Here is an 18,516-nt window from a genome sequence, read left to right as displayed (position 1 = left end):
CTTGGCTTCCATGGTAGAATGCAACCCTATGGCTAGGGTTCGATCGATTTTGGTGTAAGAAAGAAGCAGACCCATTTATCAGAATTCAATGAACTCTCTCACTGTGGATGGTTGGTCTTGGTTCATTCATATAGTGGATTTCATCAAGGAAATGAAGTACCCAGTTGAAGCAACTGATAGAGAAAAGAAATTTTTGAGAAGATATGCCACCTAGTTTATTGTTCAAGAGAATCAGTTATACAAGAGATTCTATGACGAAATACAGTTGTTGTGTATAATGAGGAACAAGCTACCACCATCATGGAGGAAATTCATCAAGGTCTTTGTGGTCCCCACATGAATGCTAAGATGTTATCTAAGAAGATTCTCAGGCTAGGATATTACTGGAACACAATGGAAGCAGATTGCATGGACTTTGTCAAGAAATACTACAAGTGTCAGATATTCACTAACATCATACATATCCCACCAACCAAGCTGCATTCGCTCAGTTCACCTTAGCCATTCTCCATTTGGGGCATCATTAAAAAGATCAACCCCAGGGCATCTAATGGTCACAAGTTCATCTTGGTAGCCATTAATTATTTCATCAAGTGGGTAAAAGCCCAGTTCTATGCAGTCCTCACATCTACTAAGGTGGCAAAATTCATCCAAAAAAATATCATTTCCTGATATGGAGTGCCTCAAGAATTGATATTAGATCAGGGATCCCATTTCTGGGGCAAGAGCGATAAAATCTGCATAAAGTTTGGTATCAGAAGGCATATCGCTCTACCACTTACAGGCCGCAGACCAATGGGACAGTGGAAGCAGCCAACAAGAACATCAAAGTCATCCTATAGAAAATGGTGGAAGCACACAAGGATTGGGCTGATAAGTTACCCTTGCCTTATTGGTATACCAGACTTTTGTATGATCCTCGACAGGGGCAACCCCTTTCTCTTTGTTTTATGGGGTTGAGGCAGTTCTACCCATGGAAATCCTAGTACCATCCCTAAGGGTGCTCCTTGATAGTTAGCTATTTGACGGAGAGTGGGTGAAGGCTAGACATGACAAGCTCAATTTTCTCGGTGAAAGGCATATGAAAGCCATGGATAATCTAAAAAAATATCAACTGAGAATGGCCAGGGCCTTTAACAAGAATGTGAAACCCTACCACATAAAGGAGGGTGAACTTGTTCTTCGAGAACAAATAGCCCCAATTCATGACCTAAAAGGAAAATTCAGGTCCAGCTGAAGCGGCCCATTCACCGTCAAAGAGATTTTACCAGGCAAAGCTATGAAACTCATAGACCACAACAGTAAAGAAACACCCAAACTAGTCAACATGGACCAACTCAAGAAATATTATGTCTGAAAGGGTGAAAATCCTGAACTGTGTCAGCCTGATTCCTTTCAAGGGATACCTAGGCAACTTGACATGTGCAAGTGCGGTCTCGACCATCTAAAGGCAATAAATTGGTTCCTCGATTAACAACCAAAGTATCTTAAAAGATCATCATAGTTTGTGTCCCCCAAGAATCGCTATTTGGCATGAATGGCCATTAGGTATCTGTCATCCACCCATTGGTCCATCACTTCTTCTCCAGGATTTTATCCCCTAAGAGTCACCATTTGGCATAAAAGACCATTAGGTATCTGTCATCCACTCATTGGTCCATCAACCCTTATCCAAGATTCCATCCCCTGAAATAAAATCACCACCCGACATCAGTTTATCAAGTTTAGTTATTCCCCACCCTTCATCAGTAAAAAAAAAAAAGAGAGCTTGTTGCAACAGTGGTAAAGGCTTGTTTGAGCCATTAACTAATGAGTAATGCTTTGATAAATCATCATATCTTTTTTATTTGTGATGGTTTTAGGAAAATTCATGAGCTCAATTGATGAGATATTGAGGAAATGGACCTTGGAAATGAACATGAGTGCGCCAGGATTGATGGAATCCATGAATGTGTCATTCCTCAGTCAGATCGGGTGTGTGAAATTATATCATCAGTTACTCCGGCAAGTGCCTCAACACTGGGAGGCCAACCTACATGTATTTTGATTTAGATTTGTAGAGATCTACCCAACTCTCGAAGAATTTCGGGTTTGTATGTTATCTCCACCCAAAGGCAAGTTATTCCAACCATCTTTAAGAAAGATTATTCAGAGAAAATTTAGGAGTTCTTCGGATGGAAAGAAGAGAAGTGAAGAAGTGAAGCAATTTTTCAGGTACAGGAAGATTGACATTGTGAAAGTGGCCCAGATCTTCATCCAATATCTACCAATAGGCGGAATCCATCAACAGAGATCACAAAATGCTTATTTACTTTGCATGATAGCTTGCTATGTTCTCCGAACTCCCAGGCGTGGTGCACTACCCATGCTAATTGAGGTGGTAAAACAGTTGAAGAAGGGAGGTGACATCATCCCTATGGTTCTTGCAGAAACATTCAAGGGATTTGATGACATGTGTTGTGGCCACAAATTCAGACTAGGTCACTATCAAGGGAGTCCTGCTATTTTTGAGATTTGGCTCCTCGAGAAATTGAAGTTAACCAAACCATTAAAAGGAGGCCCACTCGAAGCTCTTTTCTACTAGGACAAGAGGGAAGTTTCAGAATTCGACCTTATCACTGATTGGGAGAAGTACCTGCAAGAAAGGACTGTGCAAAATATCGTATAGAGGTGCCCAGGGAGGCCACAAGAAAATTTTTTAATGAGGGCTACAATTATGTCAGGTTGATGGGATTGATTCACACATCCTTTTATTTGCCTACGTACATTGGCCGACAATATAGGCTTGAGGTGCTAGACCCAGAGGAGTTAGTGAACTTTCACCCACCTCAAGAGTTGTCTCCCCATCTTGTTACTCACCTATCCTGTCTATGGTAGGAAAATCGTTCCTCTTTTCATGTAATTCACTTGGTAATAGAATGAGGAAGTATTTGGATTCTCGTGTTATCCATATTATTCTAATTATGACTTGAGTTATGGAATTGATTATGCCTAAACATTGCAAACCACAAAAAAACATAAATGATAATTAAAAAAAAAGAAAAAATAAAATAAAAAGAAAATATGATCAAAATAATGAATGAAATGTAAAGATTTGTCGAAGAACCCCATATGGAGTTGCAGATGTGGTTCCGACTGTTGCGAAGAGTCTGCCCAGAGTACCAATCTGCCAGGCCCTCATCCCTTACTACTACAACCCTCTAGCTGGATTTCTCCACAAGTCTTTCTCTTTCTTCTTTCAACCATATTTTTCAAAATCACAAGAAGCCCCAAAAGGTTTCCCAATTTGCACAAAAGCCCACAAGAATGTCAAATTCTCTAAATGACTCCTCTCTCAAGAACAAGATGAAGATCTTTAAGAACAAGATGAAGAACTTCAAGAACAAAATGAAGAACTTCAAGAAAAACCTAAAGGTTCCAGAAACCCGAACCCACTTACTCACGAATCGTTCTTCACTTAGAAAAGTCAAAATGAGGAATGAACAAAGGAGGGGGGGATCATTTTATAGGAAAAAATTCATTTTCCCCAAAAAAAAAATTGAGATTCCAGTCCCAAGGTGCAAATCAAAGATTCTTACTACTAAATACCAAATTCAAATTATTTTGGTGGTAGTTGCAAATTATGTCACATGGGAAGTAGAAGTTCAAAGGGAAGGTAAAAATTCATGTGGTAGTTGGAAATTCAAATTCACATAAAATGGAAAGTGAAAATGAAAAGGAAGGTAAAAGTTAAATTCATGTGGTAGGTAAAAATTATTCACATGAGAAATAGAAAGTGAAAATCAAAAGGAAGGTAAAAGTCAAATTCATGTGGTAGGTAAAAATTATTCACATGAGAAATAGAAAGTGAAAATCAAAAGGAAGGTAAAAGTCAAATTCATGTGGTAGGTAAAAATTATTCACATGAGAAATAGAAAGTGAAAATCAAAAGGAAGGTAAAAGTCAAATTCATGTGGTAGGTAAAAATTATTCACATAAGAAATGGAAAGTGAAAATCAAAAGGAAGGTAAAATTCAAATTCATGTGGTAGGTGAAAATTATTCACATGAAAAAGAGGATAGTAAAGGTCAAAATATTATTAATGAGTAAAAGAATTTCTCATGAAAAGCAAAATCAATGATAAAGGCAAAGATTTCAAATCAAGGGTAAAAAGCAAAAAACACGATCAATAGTAAAAGCAAGGCTCTAAATCAAAGAACCAAAAATCAAGAAATCAAGGAAAAATCAAGAAGAGAAACAATTTCATTGACCCGGCCCTAGATGGCCCATTACATGTGAAGCCCATCTAAGGAAAATCCAAAAATCAAATGTTTTCATTTGTTGCAAGATTGGAAGAGCAGCGAATTTCTCTCTTGTAACTATCAGTCCAGATAGTCTAGATTGGTTCAAAAGACCCAGTCTGGAGACCACATTCCCTGAACTGGCATATGCGAAGCCCAGCTAAGGAAATCTAAGAATCAAATGTTTTTTCCTATTACAAGATTGAAGAGCAGAATTCCTCCCTTGTAACTATCGGTCCCAGATAGTCCAGATTGGTTTGAAAAAACCAACCTGAGACCAAATCCTGAATTGGCACATGTGAAGCCCAGCTAAGGAAAAGTCAAAGATCAAAGTACTAACATTTTTTTTGCAAGATTGGAAGAGCAGCGAATTCCTTTCCTACAATCGAGCAGGTAAGTCCTAAAACTCTAAAGAAGTTAGAGATATTATCTGTTGCATTTTTCAACTGCGTCATAAATGAGCAAGATGATGGTAGTACATGCTCTGGGTGACAAAATGTCATTCTATAGACACCCAATTTTATCACCATCCTCCAGCTATGATGAAATGTGGGTCATGGATGCGACATTTGACTACCGATCAATAGAGATGATGGACTAAGAAAACCTGAAAACCATCCACTACCTAAAAACCCTAGAAACCCATGTCAGAGAAGAGGGTCCAATTTTGACTTTTATATATGAACGAATCTTTAAGATGACTATACAGATGGATAGTGCTCAAAAGTAGGTCAAAATCAGACCGTCGGATCTCCCTTGATCGTCACCAGAAAAATCCATGATCGCGTGAGCACTGGCCAGCAGGCCAGCCCGCATGGATGCTCGTGCCTGTGCTTTCTGCTGCCCAGCCCATGCCCTTACTGTTGCCTGTGTCCATGTGCATGCTGCCCCATGTGCTATGTGCTGCACACACATGCTGCCTTGTGTGCCATGTGTTGCAGACCAATGCCACTTCCCGCGTGCCATGTGTCGACACCGGCCTTGCCAAGTGCACTTCAACCCAATCTTGTGCGCTGGCATCAATGACTAGGATTGGCATTCCACTGGCCTGGTGGGTGAAGAGATTTCTTCTCCACCCACTTGAGACCAAAAACCCACTTTTATTGTCCGTTCGCTAAAAATTCTCCCTCCTCCCAATTGGCCCTAAAATGCTATAAATACCCCCTCCTTTGGATTTTACACACCAAAAAACCCCACCTCACTCCATAGTAGTGAAGCCCTCTCTCCTCCTCCCCTCCCCCTTTTGATTCTCTTCGGGTCTTCGAAGCGATCTTCGTCAAGATCTGAATTCTTGTTCAGTTCTTCGAGATTTTGAAGATCCTCAATCAAAGTTTTTAGCCCAATCCAGTTTTTGCCAAAAATAGTATGTTCTTAACCTCCCCCCTTGAGTGTTCTTGGTTTATACCAGAAATAGAAATCCCTCCCCCCTTGAGGTTTTTCGTGTCTACGAAGAGATCTTTGTCAAGATCCAAAGTTCTGTTTGGATCTTCAAAGTGTTCTTTGGGGCTTTGGGGATCTGCAATCCATTTTTAGATCAATCCATTTCTTTCCAAAAATAGCAGTTCCAATAGAAGCTTTGTCCGAGTGCCCCTAGAATCTTTTCAAAAATAGCCATTCCTAGCGGAAGCTCTGTCGAAGTGCCACCTCAGCCTAGCCCTCCCCTAGCCTATCCCTAGCAGAAGCTCTGTCGGAGTGCCACCTCAGCCTATCCCCTAGCCTATCCCCACGGAAGTTTTGTCGAAGTGCCACCTCATTCTAAAGTAACCATTCCTAGCCGAAACCCTGTCCGAATACCATCATAGTCAACTTCTCTCAAGAATGGAAGTTGGAGGTCAAGACCATCTTCCCTTGAACTAGGAGAACACAAAAGACACTCTGAGCCAATACTAATCAGGGGCCCACCCCTCCTGATCCGAAACAGGGGTTAAGTTCAGGTACAGTTTCTCAACCAACTTTTCATCATGTAGACTTTATATAGACCTTATTTTAGTGTATATAGTAGTTTAAATCCAGTCAATGTATATATATGTGATAACTTAGTCATGCATGTGGAATAGTAATAACTGTGGAAAATGTTCATTCTTAAGCATCTAGTAGGAAGATAGGTTGAATCGGGCAGATTGGGTGCCTAACACCTTCCCAATTCTGGAACCTGACACTTACCCTAAATCTTTGGACCAGACCAACTTTTGGGCCATTTTCTCAAGAATTGGGCCCACCCCAGGGTCCTAGGCCCATAACTCTAGGTGGAAACTCCAAACCCCCATTTGTATGATCCTGATCCCTGTATTGGACCATCATCAAACCCTCATCTTAAATGACAAATTTCACATTCTTGCAAAATAGGCCTCTAGGTATCACCGAGCGATGATACAATAGTTCAGGACCCATAAGGTAAGCATACACGACACACCCCCTCCCTCACATGAAAGAGAAAGAGAGGAGAGAGGACGGGATGCAAGTCCTTTCCCCTCCGAAAGGGAAGAGAGCGTCTCATCATCTCTGGCCGCTACCCTCACAGGACTCGGGAATAGGTTCCTCATTGACCATTTGGATAGGTAGGTGAAACTCCTCATTGGCTTGTTGGTCTAGCTTGTTCTGGTTCTCCTGAGTTAACTCGAGAAACTTTCGCATGATAATCCATAGGTCTGTTATTTTTTTATTCTTCTGTAGCTTGTGATGGTTCATCTCTAGGATCAATCCTAGGAGGGTTTCAAAGCATATGCAATATTTGGGCCAACCCACTCTTGATCTCAGCCATTTCTATCTGTAAGGTCTCTACGGGGTGGACCCATGCTTGCTCAGGTGATTCAGGGTGACACTGGACTTAAGCGAGTCAACCGATTACCCTGACATGTCCAAACTAACCGCGGAGAATACTTGAGGTGTGGAATTGTGCCAAAACCAAAAGTGGATTATTTTAGGATTTTTGTATTCCCATCCCTTTGTTCATTCATCCACTCAATTTTCAACCAATGATTCATTCAAAGTTAGTCTACTTAATGATAGGGAGTGGATAGGGGTTGATGCCCCTAGTCCACTCTATGCCATGAGTGGGAGATACATACAAATGGCTTGACTAGAACATTCCTATAAGATATTATTTGCCCATAAAGTTATGCTTTCCTTAATCTTATCCCACTAGGTGACCTTCCTCCTAGTTTCCTTGAGTCTTTTAGATGATTTGAAATTTTATAAGACTTAGACGGAAATCACCCCAGAGTCACATATACCAAATCATCCATATCGCGTTTCTAACGAGGAAGGATACCTTTTATCTGAAACCCACTTAGGAGAGCATTTTTTTATAACTATAATGCATTATAGGAAGAATCCTTTTCAAGACCTCAAACAAATTCTACAGATCAGCTTGTGGCGTTCCTAGCATTTTTCATCTATTTCCTACATGATGCGAGTATGCAATGGATGCAATAGGACCGATAAAGCTTCATTGACAGAATCTATATACACTAGGTATGTGATCCTTTTGATATACCAAGAGGTACGAGATGAAGGGGGTGACTTCCTTGCCCATTACTCATGACTACACTTGAGGTTAAGTAACTAGCGACGGGGTGGTGGAACCATGAGTGATTGTGTGCAAAAGTGTAATGCGGGAAGATCATTATTCGATCTCAGAATGTGATAAAGTGCACGGACCTCCCCAAGGGTGCTGACACAAATATGAACATCCTCGCCATTTAACAATACTCCACACCCTTGTATAGGAAGCGGCTACCATTTACTCTCAGAGTACTCTCCATGACATGCACTGACCTCCCCAAGGGTGCGAGCTTGACAGGGAGTCCCGCGCCAAATGATTTCACTTCGAGCACAATGTATGATGTGATTAGAGAATACAACTTCAAACATGGGGTTAGCCAAACATGTTTTCAGCAGATGTGGTGAAAAATGTTCTTACATTTAATAGTAGCATCTAGTATCAGAAGCTTGACATAGCCCTAATGGAGTCACCACTGTGAGGGTAGCGACTGGAGATATCTCTCCTCCCTTGGTGGGTGAAAGACTTAGCATTCGGCCCCTTCTCCTCTCTCTTTCTTAGGGAGGGTGTGTTGTGTGTGCTTGCCCATGGGCCCTGCACCGCAACTTGGAGATTCATGGAGGTCTATTTAGTAGAAGTGTAAAAGTCATCATTGAGATAGGGATTTGATGATGGTCCAATATGGGGGATTAGGATCATACAAAAGAGTTTGGAGTTGCCACCTAGGATTATGGGCCTAGGACCTGAGGGTGGGCCCAATTCCTTAGAAAAGGTCCTAGAAATTGGTATGATCCAGAGATTTATAGTACGTGTCAGATTGTAGAGTTGAGATTGTGTTAGGCACCCAATCTACCTAGTTCAACCGGTCTTCTTACCAGATACTTGAGAACGAATATTTTTCACAATTATTCCTATTCCGCATGCATGGCTAGGTTATCACACATAAATAAATTGACTGAATTTAAATAATTATGTACACTAAAACAAGGTAAATATAAAGTCTACATTATGCTAATTTGGGTGAGAAATTATACCTGAGCTTGACCCCTGTTTCGGGTCAAGAGGGGTGGAGCCCCAACTAATGTCGGCATGAACTTTCTTGTGAATTCTCCCAGCTTAGGGGAAGATGGTCTAGACCTCCAACTTCCTCTTTTGAGAGATGTTGACTTTGGTAATATTCGAACAGAGTTTCGGCTAGGAATGATGACTTTTGGGCTTAGATTGAGATATCAATTTGGTAGAGCTTCCGCTAGGGATGGGCTACTTTCAGATTTTGGCTGAGGTGGCACTGTGACAGAGCTTCTGCTAGGGATAGGCTATAAGAGGGCTAGATTGAGGTGGCACTCCGGCAGAGCTTCTGCTGGGGATAGACTATGGGAGGGCTATGAAGGGGCTAGATTGAGGTGGCACTTCGGCAGAGTTCCGTTGGGGATAGCCAATGGGACAGCTAGGCTGAGGTGGCACTCTGACAGAGCTTCCGCTGGGGATAAGCTAAAAATTAAATGATTGAAGAACTTCAAAGGCTCGAAGAACACTTCGGATCTTATGAAGATCGCTTCGAAGGCTTGAAGAACCTCAAGGGGGGAGGGGAGACTAAGGCAAAGCTTCTCCTACACAAAATGCACACTCAAAAAAGTAGATGATTAAAGAACTTTGAAGGCCCGAAGAGCACTTCGAAGATCTAAAGAACACTTTGGATCTTATGAAGATCCCTCCGAAGACTTGAAGAACCTCAAGAGGGGAGGGGAGGAGAGAGGGCAAAGCGTCTCTACAAGGGGTGCTCACTAGAAGGCTTGAGTGTGAAACACTCAAGAGGGGGGTATTTATAGATTTTTTGAACCAATAGGGAGGAAAGAGGAATTTCCTTAGCTAATCGGGTTAAAAAGTGATTTTTCTAAACCAATGGGCTAATAAAATGAATTTTTTGACCAATAGGGTGAAGGGTAAATTTCTTTGGCCAATGAGGTGTACATATACTTTTTCGGGCCAACAAGAAAAATATGCATTTTTGGGCCAATGGGAGGTTGCGGTGTAGGTTACGCTAGCGGAGCAGTCCAAAGTGCACAAATGGGTGAAGAGAAAATCTCTTCACAACTCATGCCATCAGAGTGAAGATTCTGACGATTAGCAAAAGCAGCTGGGTTGGGCAAGGGTGCACAAGGCAAGGAGGGGCACACAAGACAGGGGTTGTGTGGGGCAGATATGGGTGTGCATGAGGTAGGTAGGCAAGTGGGGCGGGTAAGGGGCTCGGGTGAGGTAGGCTGGGGTAAACTCAAGGCAACGGGGGCACGGAATAGGGCCGCGGGGGTGCACAAGGCAGCAGGTGCACGGGCAGGGCCACGGGGGCGCCAAGGTAGCAGAGGAGTGGGGTAGGGCCACGGGGGCACACAAGGCAGCAGCGGTGTGGGGTAAGGCCGTAGGGGTGCACAAGGCAACAAGGATGCAGGGCAACGCCGTGCGAGGTAGCAAGGGTACAGGGGCGGGTAAGGTAGCAAGGCCACAGGGGCCCACACAAGGCAGTGGGGCGTGCATACGAAATACGATTCTTTAGGGAATGATTGCAGAAGATCCAACGGTTCAATTTTGATAAGCCATATATCATTGGAATCGTGATTCGAGCACTATCCATCTGTACGGTCAATTTGGACCAGATTCCTTCGTATATAAGAAGTTATAGTTGGACCCTTTTTTTCTTTCGCACGGGATCTTTGGGATTTTTGGGTGGGTATGTAATGTTTCTGGGTTGGATTACCTCATTCAATTGTCATCTCTGTCATTCGGAAGTGAGAGATCGCATCCAAGATCCGTAAATCATCATAGCCAGGTGAGGGTGACAAAATTGGGTGTCTACAACAGATGATGCGCCCAAGGTGATAACCACTGGTAACTTGTGGATTGTCTAGCTCAGCATGGAAGGGTTACAAAATCTCTGAGGAAGTTAGTGTAGATCTTCTGCCATTAAGGGGATTTATCGAAACCCGAGTAATGAATTACACTAATGTCGGGCCCACACCCTTGTACAGGCCCTTCAAACCTCCACAACAACAAGGTGAAGTTGTCCCAACTATGTTAGGCATAATTGACCCACATTGGTAGGAGTACTATAACAAAATAGGTTATTTAGCCGCAAGGCTCAGGCTCGTGTATTTGTGCACCTCAGACCACCTCCAATAGTTGGTACTACCTACCAATGAATGGATTAATGTGTTAGATCACTCAGAGGTGGGCCCACTAATGTTGATTGGAGAATTAACCTAGTTATGGAAGAAAACCCATTTATTTCTCAAACAAGCCTCAGTGAACTTAAATTACCCTATAAAGAGATAAGAAAAATCTATTTATTTCCTAAATAAGCCTAAATAAACTTAAGTTACCATATAAAGAGTAATTAGAAAAGCCCATTACTTTCCCAAATAACCATTAGTTCATTTAAGTTACTATAAATAGAGCTACTTGCTTATTCATTTCATTCCTACCAAACTAAAAACAAGAAAAGGGACAAAGGAGAAGAAGAAGAACAAGAAGAAGAAGAAGAAGGAAAGCAAGGGATAAGGAAGAGGAAGGTTCAAGGGAGGAGTTCACCTTCACTCATCTACCCCCATTGAAGGTGAGTTACACACTCTCTCTCTACCTCTCATTATTACTTGTCCTCCTTCTCTCTCTTACCTCATTTCTTAACCTAGGGTAAGTGGGCACCAACCGAAGTTTCCATTGTTCAATTACATGAATTTCTTGGTGGTTTTGTGTGGGAGACCTAATCTAACTAATTGAACCACTCACATTTGAGTGGGGAGACCTCCCATATTAAAAGCTCCAATTTAGGCAACCTAAAACCCTAGAAATTAGGCAATTGACCAAATCCACTATAATCACCCATCCTAACCTAACCCTATGTTGGGAGAAAGATGTTTTACACCTAAAATAGGAGTTTGGAGTGATCATAAATGAAATTAGAGACCAATGCATGAAGCCCCAACCTAATTTCTCAAAAAAAAAAAAGGGTAACCTAAACCCTAAATTTAGATAGTTAATCAATTCCTCCATAATCTATCGCCCTAACTCAACTATAGGTTGGGGAATTGGTGAAGGAGACCTAGACTAAGGGATTGGGGTGATCACATTTAGGTCTAGGGACCCAATGCATGAAAACCCCAATTTGATTACCTAAAATTTAGTAACCTAAACCCTAAATTGGGGAAATTGGACAAAACCCTAGAATCTAAGCCTCATAGGTGACTAATCACATAATTCCTAAGCTAATTAATGTGTCTTTGTGTTACATGCATGAATTCTAACCCTAAAACACTTACCCTATCATGTACAACCTCCCTAAAATGGGTAAACCATGAGGTGGGGGATATGATCCAACACTATAAGAAGAGAATTAGGAGTATATATAGCTTGACCTAAAAAACCCTTTGTGTTTCCTATGAATAGACCATCAAGCGGTGAGGTAACTCTGCACAAAGTTAACTACAATACGCAACTCATAGGGACAAGAGGTGAGTGGGTGTTGTGAATCATTTTGAGGAATGTTTATAACAGGTTATATATGTGTGTGCTCATGAGATTTGCATTATGAACTTGTTACTATTTGAGAATTTAACTGTGCATATTGGTGTTGATATTGATGTTGGTGACGGTGTGCGTGTGTGTGTTGGTACTAATGAATGGGATGCGGGGTAGCTGAAGGTTGGGTTCCAGCATTGAATGGCCACAGTATGTTTATGTGTGTGGGGTGTAGGGTAGCTGAAGGTTGGGTTCCATCACTGTATACCAATAGTGTGTGTGAGTATGACTATGATGTGATATGATTTCATGTTAGATTGCATCGTGCTAGGAGAAAAACCCAGGTGATACAACCCTTGCCAGTAGGGGAATAGGTATTGGCAAATCCTACCATCTGACAGACCGACGTTGGGTACCGACATCATGACAAACCTCGATGTTTTATACCGGTGTTGTGGTATACCCTTCACCGATGTTGGATAATGGTGTTAAGGTATATATGGGGGATTATTAATAGGGCTTAAGGAGTACCGATGTTGGATACTAGGTACCGGTATGCTCATGACTTGTAACTAGCTTGTATAGTTGGAAGACAGATAATGGGACCTTCATAATTGGGGATATCACCTACGTTGTAGTAATACTAAGACCTAATATGAACTTAGAAATTGTTGATTAGCTGCATTGGGCTAGTGAAATAACCCGGGTGCTACAACCCTTGCCAGTAGGGGCATAGGTATTGGCTAATCCTACCATTTGACGAACCGATGTTGGTTACCGACGTCGTGACAAACCCTTCACCGATGTTAGATGCGGTGTTGTGGTATACCCTTCATCGGTGTTGGATACCAGTGTTGAGGTATACACAGGGGATTATTAATAGGGGTTTACCAAGTATTAATGTTGGATACCAGGTTCTGGTATGCTCCTGAATCACAACTAGATTGTATCGTCGGAAGACCTATAGTGGGACCTTCGTAACCAGGGATACCACCTATGTTGCAGTAGCACTAAGACCCAATATGGATCATGTCATTGCATTCATTTAATCTTAGTTGATTCAATTATATTGTGTCATATTTAAAATTCATTAATCTTGTTGATATTATTTGTTTTATCCATACTTATTTGCTCTTGCTTGCATGTCCACCCCTCACTAAGCTTCGTGGAAGCTCACCCCATTTTAGTATATATACTTGTTCATTTTAGTTCATTTCATAACTTGTGATCTTAAAGTACTGCACCAAAGATCTTGGTTGGATTGTTGGATACAAGTGTGTATTCAAGTTACCAACCTTTAAGTAAGTGAAGGTGGAGTGTGTATGTGTGTGTGTGAGAGAGAGAGAGAGAGAATAACAAAAATGGAATGAAATCAGTCCCCTTCCGTTTTTGTTGGGATTTGGGATAACTACCTCTTTTCTATTAAATATAAAATTTCAAATATTAGAAAAGGAGGATAATGGACTTTTTTTCTTTCCATTAAGCCATCAACATGAGTCGACTAGGCAACGTATGTGAATTGGGGAATCCACTTCACGTAAGTGAAGATTCACTGGACTCATAGGGAGTTCTTCAAGTGGTTTGTACAGGAAACCATTTCAAAACAATTCTCTTCCTTTTCTGGTGAGTGATGATGCCTTGAGCATAGAGTTTTAAGAATTTGGTCATCTAGCCAATCTGGCTAAGAATTGCTGAGGCCAATTTCCTATTCTCCGCAATCCTAAATCCTAAATCCTAAATCCTATATGTTTTTTTGAGATCGATCCAAATCTAAATCCAGATTCCAGGTTCTTAAATCCTACCTAGGTCTCATGTTATAGAATACCACTACTAAAACAATCCCCACAAACCACACCCCTATACATTTTATCAAATCGTATAATCTGATGTCTTTTTTTTTTTTTTTTGGGTAGAAATCTGATGGCTATTACGTACTGACATAAAATACCCTACTTGGTTAAAATTTTGCTAAGAACTAAGGTCAAATGAAGATTCAGAACCAACAAGAAGTCCCATCATCATTGTCAAGAAGTCTCTCCATAACCTTCAATACTCCTTCCTACTCTGTTTTCAACAACAATTTTCTCAAGAGCCCTTGACAGGAGATGGACAAGCTTCCTCATCATCCTCCTCCTCCTCCTCAAGAAGTGGTATCAAACCCTCAACTCTACCTGTTCAGGAACATTGTTGGATACATAAAGTGGGGCAAAATGACTAAGCCGCTCCCATAGAAAGGTAAAAATTCAGCCCACCAATGATGCTTCCATGTGCACTCCCATTGGCCAACACACTGGTGGAGCTTGCATGTGACCAGTTACTGCTTTTTCTCCCAAACTTTAAATGGAAAAATATGCAAATAGAAACCTATTATTAATAAAAGTTAAATTAAAAAAAAAAAAAAAAAAAGACACAAAACTATAACTTCTCTATTTCATTTGTCAATATATTTTCTTGGGAGAGGTTGGGCTTGGAGGGAGGAGGGAGCAATGAGAGGAAAAGATTCCTATTCCTACCTTAGAATGGACACACTACACAATTGTTAAGGATTTTATTCCAAATCTCAAATATGATGATGTCAAAGATTTCCTCCTATCTTCATTTTCGAAGAATTGTATCTCTAATAGCATGCAATTTGTTTCTAGCATCCTTCATAGTCATCCGTGTTCCTAGTGATGAGGCAGAACATGAGAGGCTGATTTGAATTATTATTCCAAATTTTTCTCTGAGTTTTTCGCCATAATTAATGTTGCTTCTGTTCCCTCTATAACTAATAGGTGATTCATCTCTATCATTTCTGACCTCTTCTTCTTCTAAGAACAATAGTGGATCTGCAATCTCCATCACTTGTTCAAGCCTTGCTGCTGCAGCAAATTCATGGAGACTTCGACCATCTTTAAACATGTCATTAGTGGGACTTTTTTCTGTAGACATCTCCAGTAATATGATCCCATAGCTGAATGCATAACCAAGTATGGACACTTGGACCCCCATACCGTACTCTACAATGCATCAATCTTCCACATTAGGATATATTATCTAGGAAATCTTAAATACATATTAAGAAAAAAAAAAAACTGACATATAGAAGTTTAAACAGATCAATTGATATAGTTGTGGATAAAACCCATAACTAGTGGAATGTACCCAATAGATCCTTTTATACCAATTGATATGCTTTGATTATTGGATCTTTTTGAAAGAAATTTTGCAAGTCCAAAGTCACCAACATGAGCAATCATATCTTTGTCAAGAAGCACATTGCTTGGCTTTAGATCACAGTGAATGATAGGTGTTTCAGAATCAAAATGAAGATATTCCAAGGCAGCAACTACATCAATGGCTATGTTTAACCTTTGAATCAGGTTTAGACACTTGATCTAACCAATTATTGGATGCAACCATTCGTCTAGGCTTCCGTTGGGAATGAACTCATAAACTAAAGCATTGAATTCGTTCATTTCAAAATCCATACTTGAGCAAGCTGTCAATATCTTGATAATATTACGATGCTGAATGTTTTTTAAGGTCTCGCATTCTGTTGCAAAGCTTTTAGACCATCCTCGTTGCTGAATGTTGAATACCTTCAAAGCAACCACTGTTTTAGTTTCTTGTAAAACTGTATTGTACACAGAACCAAAGCTTCCAATACCAACCAAATTATCGTTTGAGAATGCATTAGTTGATCGAAATAGATCGAAGTAAGAGAGATGTAATTGCCGATCATTATAAGAAGATGCAACAAAATCTCTCTTCTTTGGGCTGTTCATCCAAGAGAAGACACCAATGAAACATGGAATGACAACAACAATCGTTAAAATCACAACAAAAACTATGATTTTTATACTTGACGCAGATGCCTGCCTTCTTTTATGAGGGGTTTCTTTGGAGCATCTAGGTAATTGTAGCTTTGGTATACCACCACAGAGACCCTTGTTTCCAATGATTGAAATTGCACTTGCATTTGCAAAGAGCCCCTGTTTTGGTACTTCACCCTCAAAATCATTGAAAGAGAGAATGAGTCTCTCAAGGGATGAAAAATTCCTAAGATACTATGGAATCCTGCCAGATAGCTTATTACGTGAAAGATCAACTTCTTTTAGTGCTCTTAAAGCCTCAGAGGAGAGAGGAAATGATCCTTGGAAGGAGTTACCAGCTATGTATAGGCGTTCCAAGCTAATGCAACTACCAAGTGTGTTTGGTATTTCACCTGAAAAATTATTCTCAGAGACTTCCAAGTCCATGAGATTATTCAAGTTACCCACTTCTACTGGTAATGAACCAGTCAAAGAGTTACGTGCCACTGAAAATGAAATAGAAAGGGAATGGATACCTATAACTTCTTTTGGTATGGTACCATTTAGGTTATTAGCAGAGAGTTTCAACCGCAGCAAATTTTGACAATTTCCCAGACTGGCAGGTATGTTTCCTTCCAAGTTATTCTCCTGCATGAAGACTTCAATTAGTTGGGTCAAGTTTCCCAGGGAGGAAGGAATTAGACCGGACAATCTGTTATGATCCAAACTCAATCTCTCTAATTTCTTAAGCTTCCCCAATGTAGCAGGAATACTACCAGTGAACATGTTCCCTTCCATGCCAAGTTCTGTCAGACTAACAACCTTACCAGTCCCCGCAGGAATGCTTCCATGAATCAGGTTTGAACCCATCGATAATATGCAGAGCTAAGTCGAGAGATTGGACATGGAATCATGCAATTGGCTTCCTAAACGATTGTAACTTATATCCAGTACTCGCAGATTTGTACAATTATTCAAAAAGGTGGGGAAGTTCAGATCATTGGATTGCCCACTTCCAAGATGATTGTCATTAAGATTAAGTCTGTATAAATGCTTTAAGCTCCCTAGATTCACAGGCACAGGACCAGTAATATGGTTCCTGAGGATGTCAACCTTCTCAAGGCCAGAAGCATTTGACAAGGACACAGGAATGGATCCCATAAAATTGTTTAAACCCCTCAAAAAAGTTTGAAGTTTAGGGAGAGTGAGGCCTATGTCGATTGGGAGGCTGCCTCGCAAATGGTTTTGCGCAATAGAGAATATATAAATGGAAGAGATATTGTAAAGCGACGATGGGATTTCACCAGAAAGATTGTTAGCGGAAGCTTGAAATTTTTCTAAGCAATATAGTCGTCCAAGGTCATCAGGTATGCTTCCTAGGAAACTATTTTGTGAAAGGTGGAGAAAAATTAGAGATGAAAAATTCCCTATCCACGGTGGGGTGCTTCCCATCAGAAAGTTAACCATGAGGCCGAGATATTGTATCTTGGGGAGTAAACTAAGCTGGTCTGGGATATACCCTGACATGTTGTTGGAAGATAAATTAAGGGTTCTGAGGTCGGTGCAGTGAGTGAGATTGGAAGGGATCTTGCCTCCTATGGAATTGAACGCTAGACTGAGATCTTGTAAGCGTGTCAAACGACCAATTCCCTAAGGAATCTCGCCATAGAAGCTGTTATATTTCAGGTTGATTGAAGAAAGGAACGTAAGATTTCCAATGGAATGAGATAAAGATCCAACCAACCTTTGAGATTCTAAGTTGAGAAGGGTTACTCTTTGGTTTGCAGGGTTGCATGTAACTCCGGTCCACTTGCAGAAATGGAGAGAGTCGTTCCAGGATTTCATGGTATGAAGTGGGTCATGAGTTATTCCATCCTTGAAGGAGAGTAAGGCCAGGAGATCCGAGTGGTTTCCGAGGTTGGAGGTGGCGTATGAGAGGTGTGACCCCATGCAATGGAAGAGAATGGCCTGAGTGAAGAATAACCAAAACACTATTTCTGACTGATGATCCATTGAGCAGGTCTTGTATCGACTTGCAGAAGTTTGAAAGATATATATAGCTATATATGTTGCAAGTTTGAGAATTGCGTAGGCATATCCTTGAAGACCATCTCATTCCAACCAGTCTTCGTCCTGAATAAAGGATGGGTTAGAGAAAATTAGCTAGAAAACATTCTAGAAATTTGGAATTCCCATTCCACATGACGGTTTCCTAAAATGTGCTAATACATCCCCTCAAGGGGAAGAGTCGAAGCTAGGAAACCTAGTCTAGCATGGTCTTGGAATATAAAATTACACAAACCACTTGTGTCTTTAATAAGAGTCATTAGATTATAAACCAATAGCATGGTTTCCCAGTCTATATAATTGACTAGCTTGGATCATTAGGAAGAAATTGTTCATTCAATTCAATTTTTGACAGGGTCACTTT

At 40.8% G+C, this 18,516-nt stretch overlaps 1 pseudogene; it reads right to left on the bottom strand.

Moving 5' to 3' along the window:
- Positions 1-15,389: 15,389 nt before the first annotated feature.
- LOC122065899 lies at positions 15,390-16,955 on the bottom strand (annotated as a pseudogene).
- Positions 16,956-18,516: the final 1,561 nt, after the last annotated feature.

The sequence above is a fragment of the Macadamia integrifolia genome, unplaced genomic scaffold, assembly GCF_013358625.1.
Source record: "Macadamia integrifolia cultivar HAES 741 unplaced genomic scaffold, SCU_Mint_v3 scaffold215, whole genome shotgun sequence".
Taxonomy (NCBI): Eukaryota; Viridiplantae; Streptophyta; class Magnoliopsida; order Proteales; family Proteaceae; genus Macadamia; species Macadamia integrifolia.
This window is presented reverse-complemented; position numbering and strand designations above follow the sequence as displayed.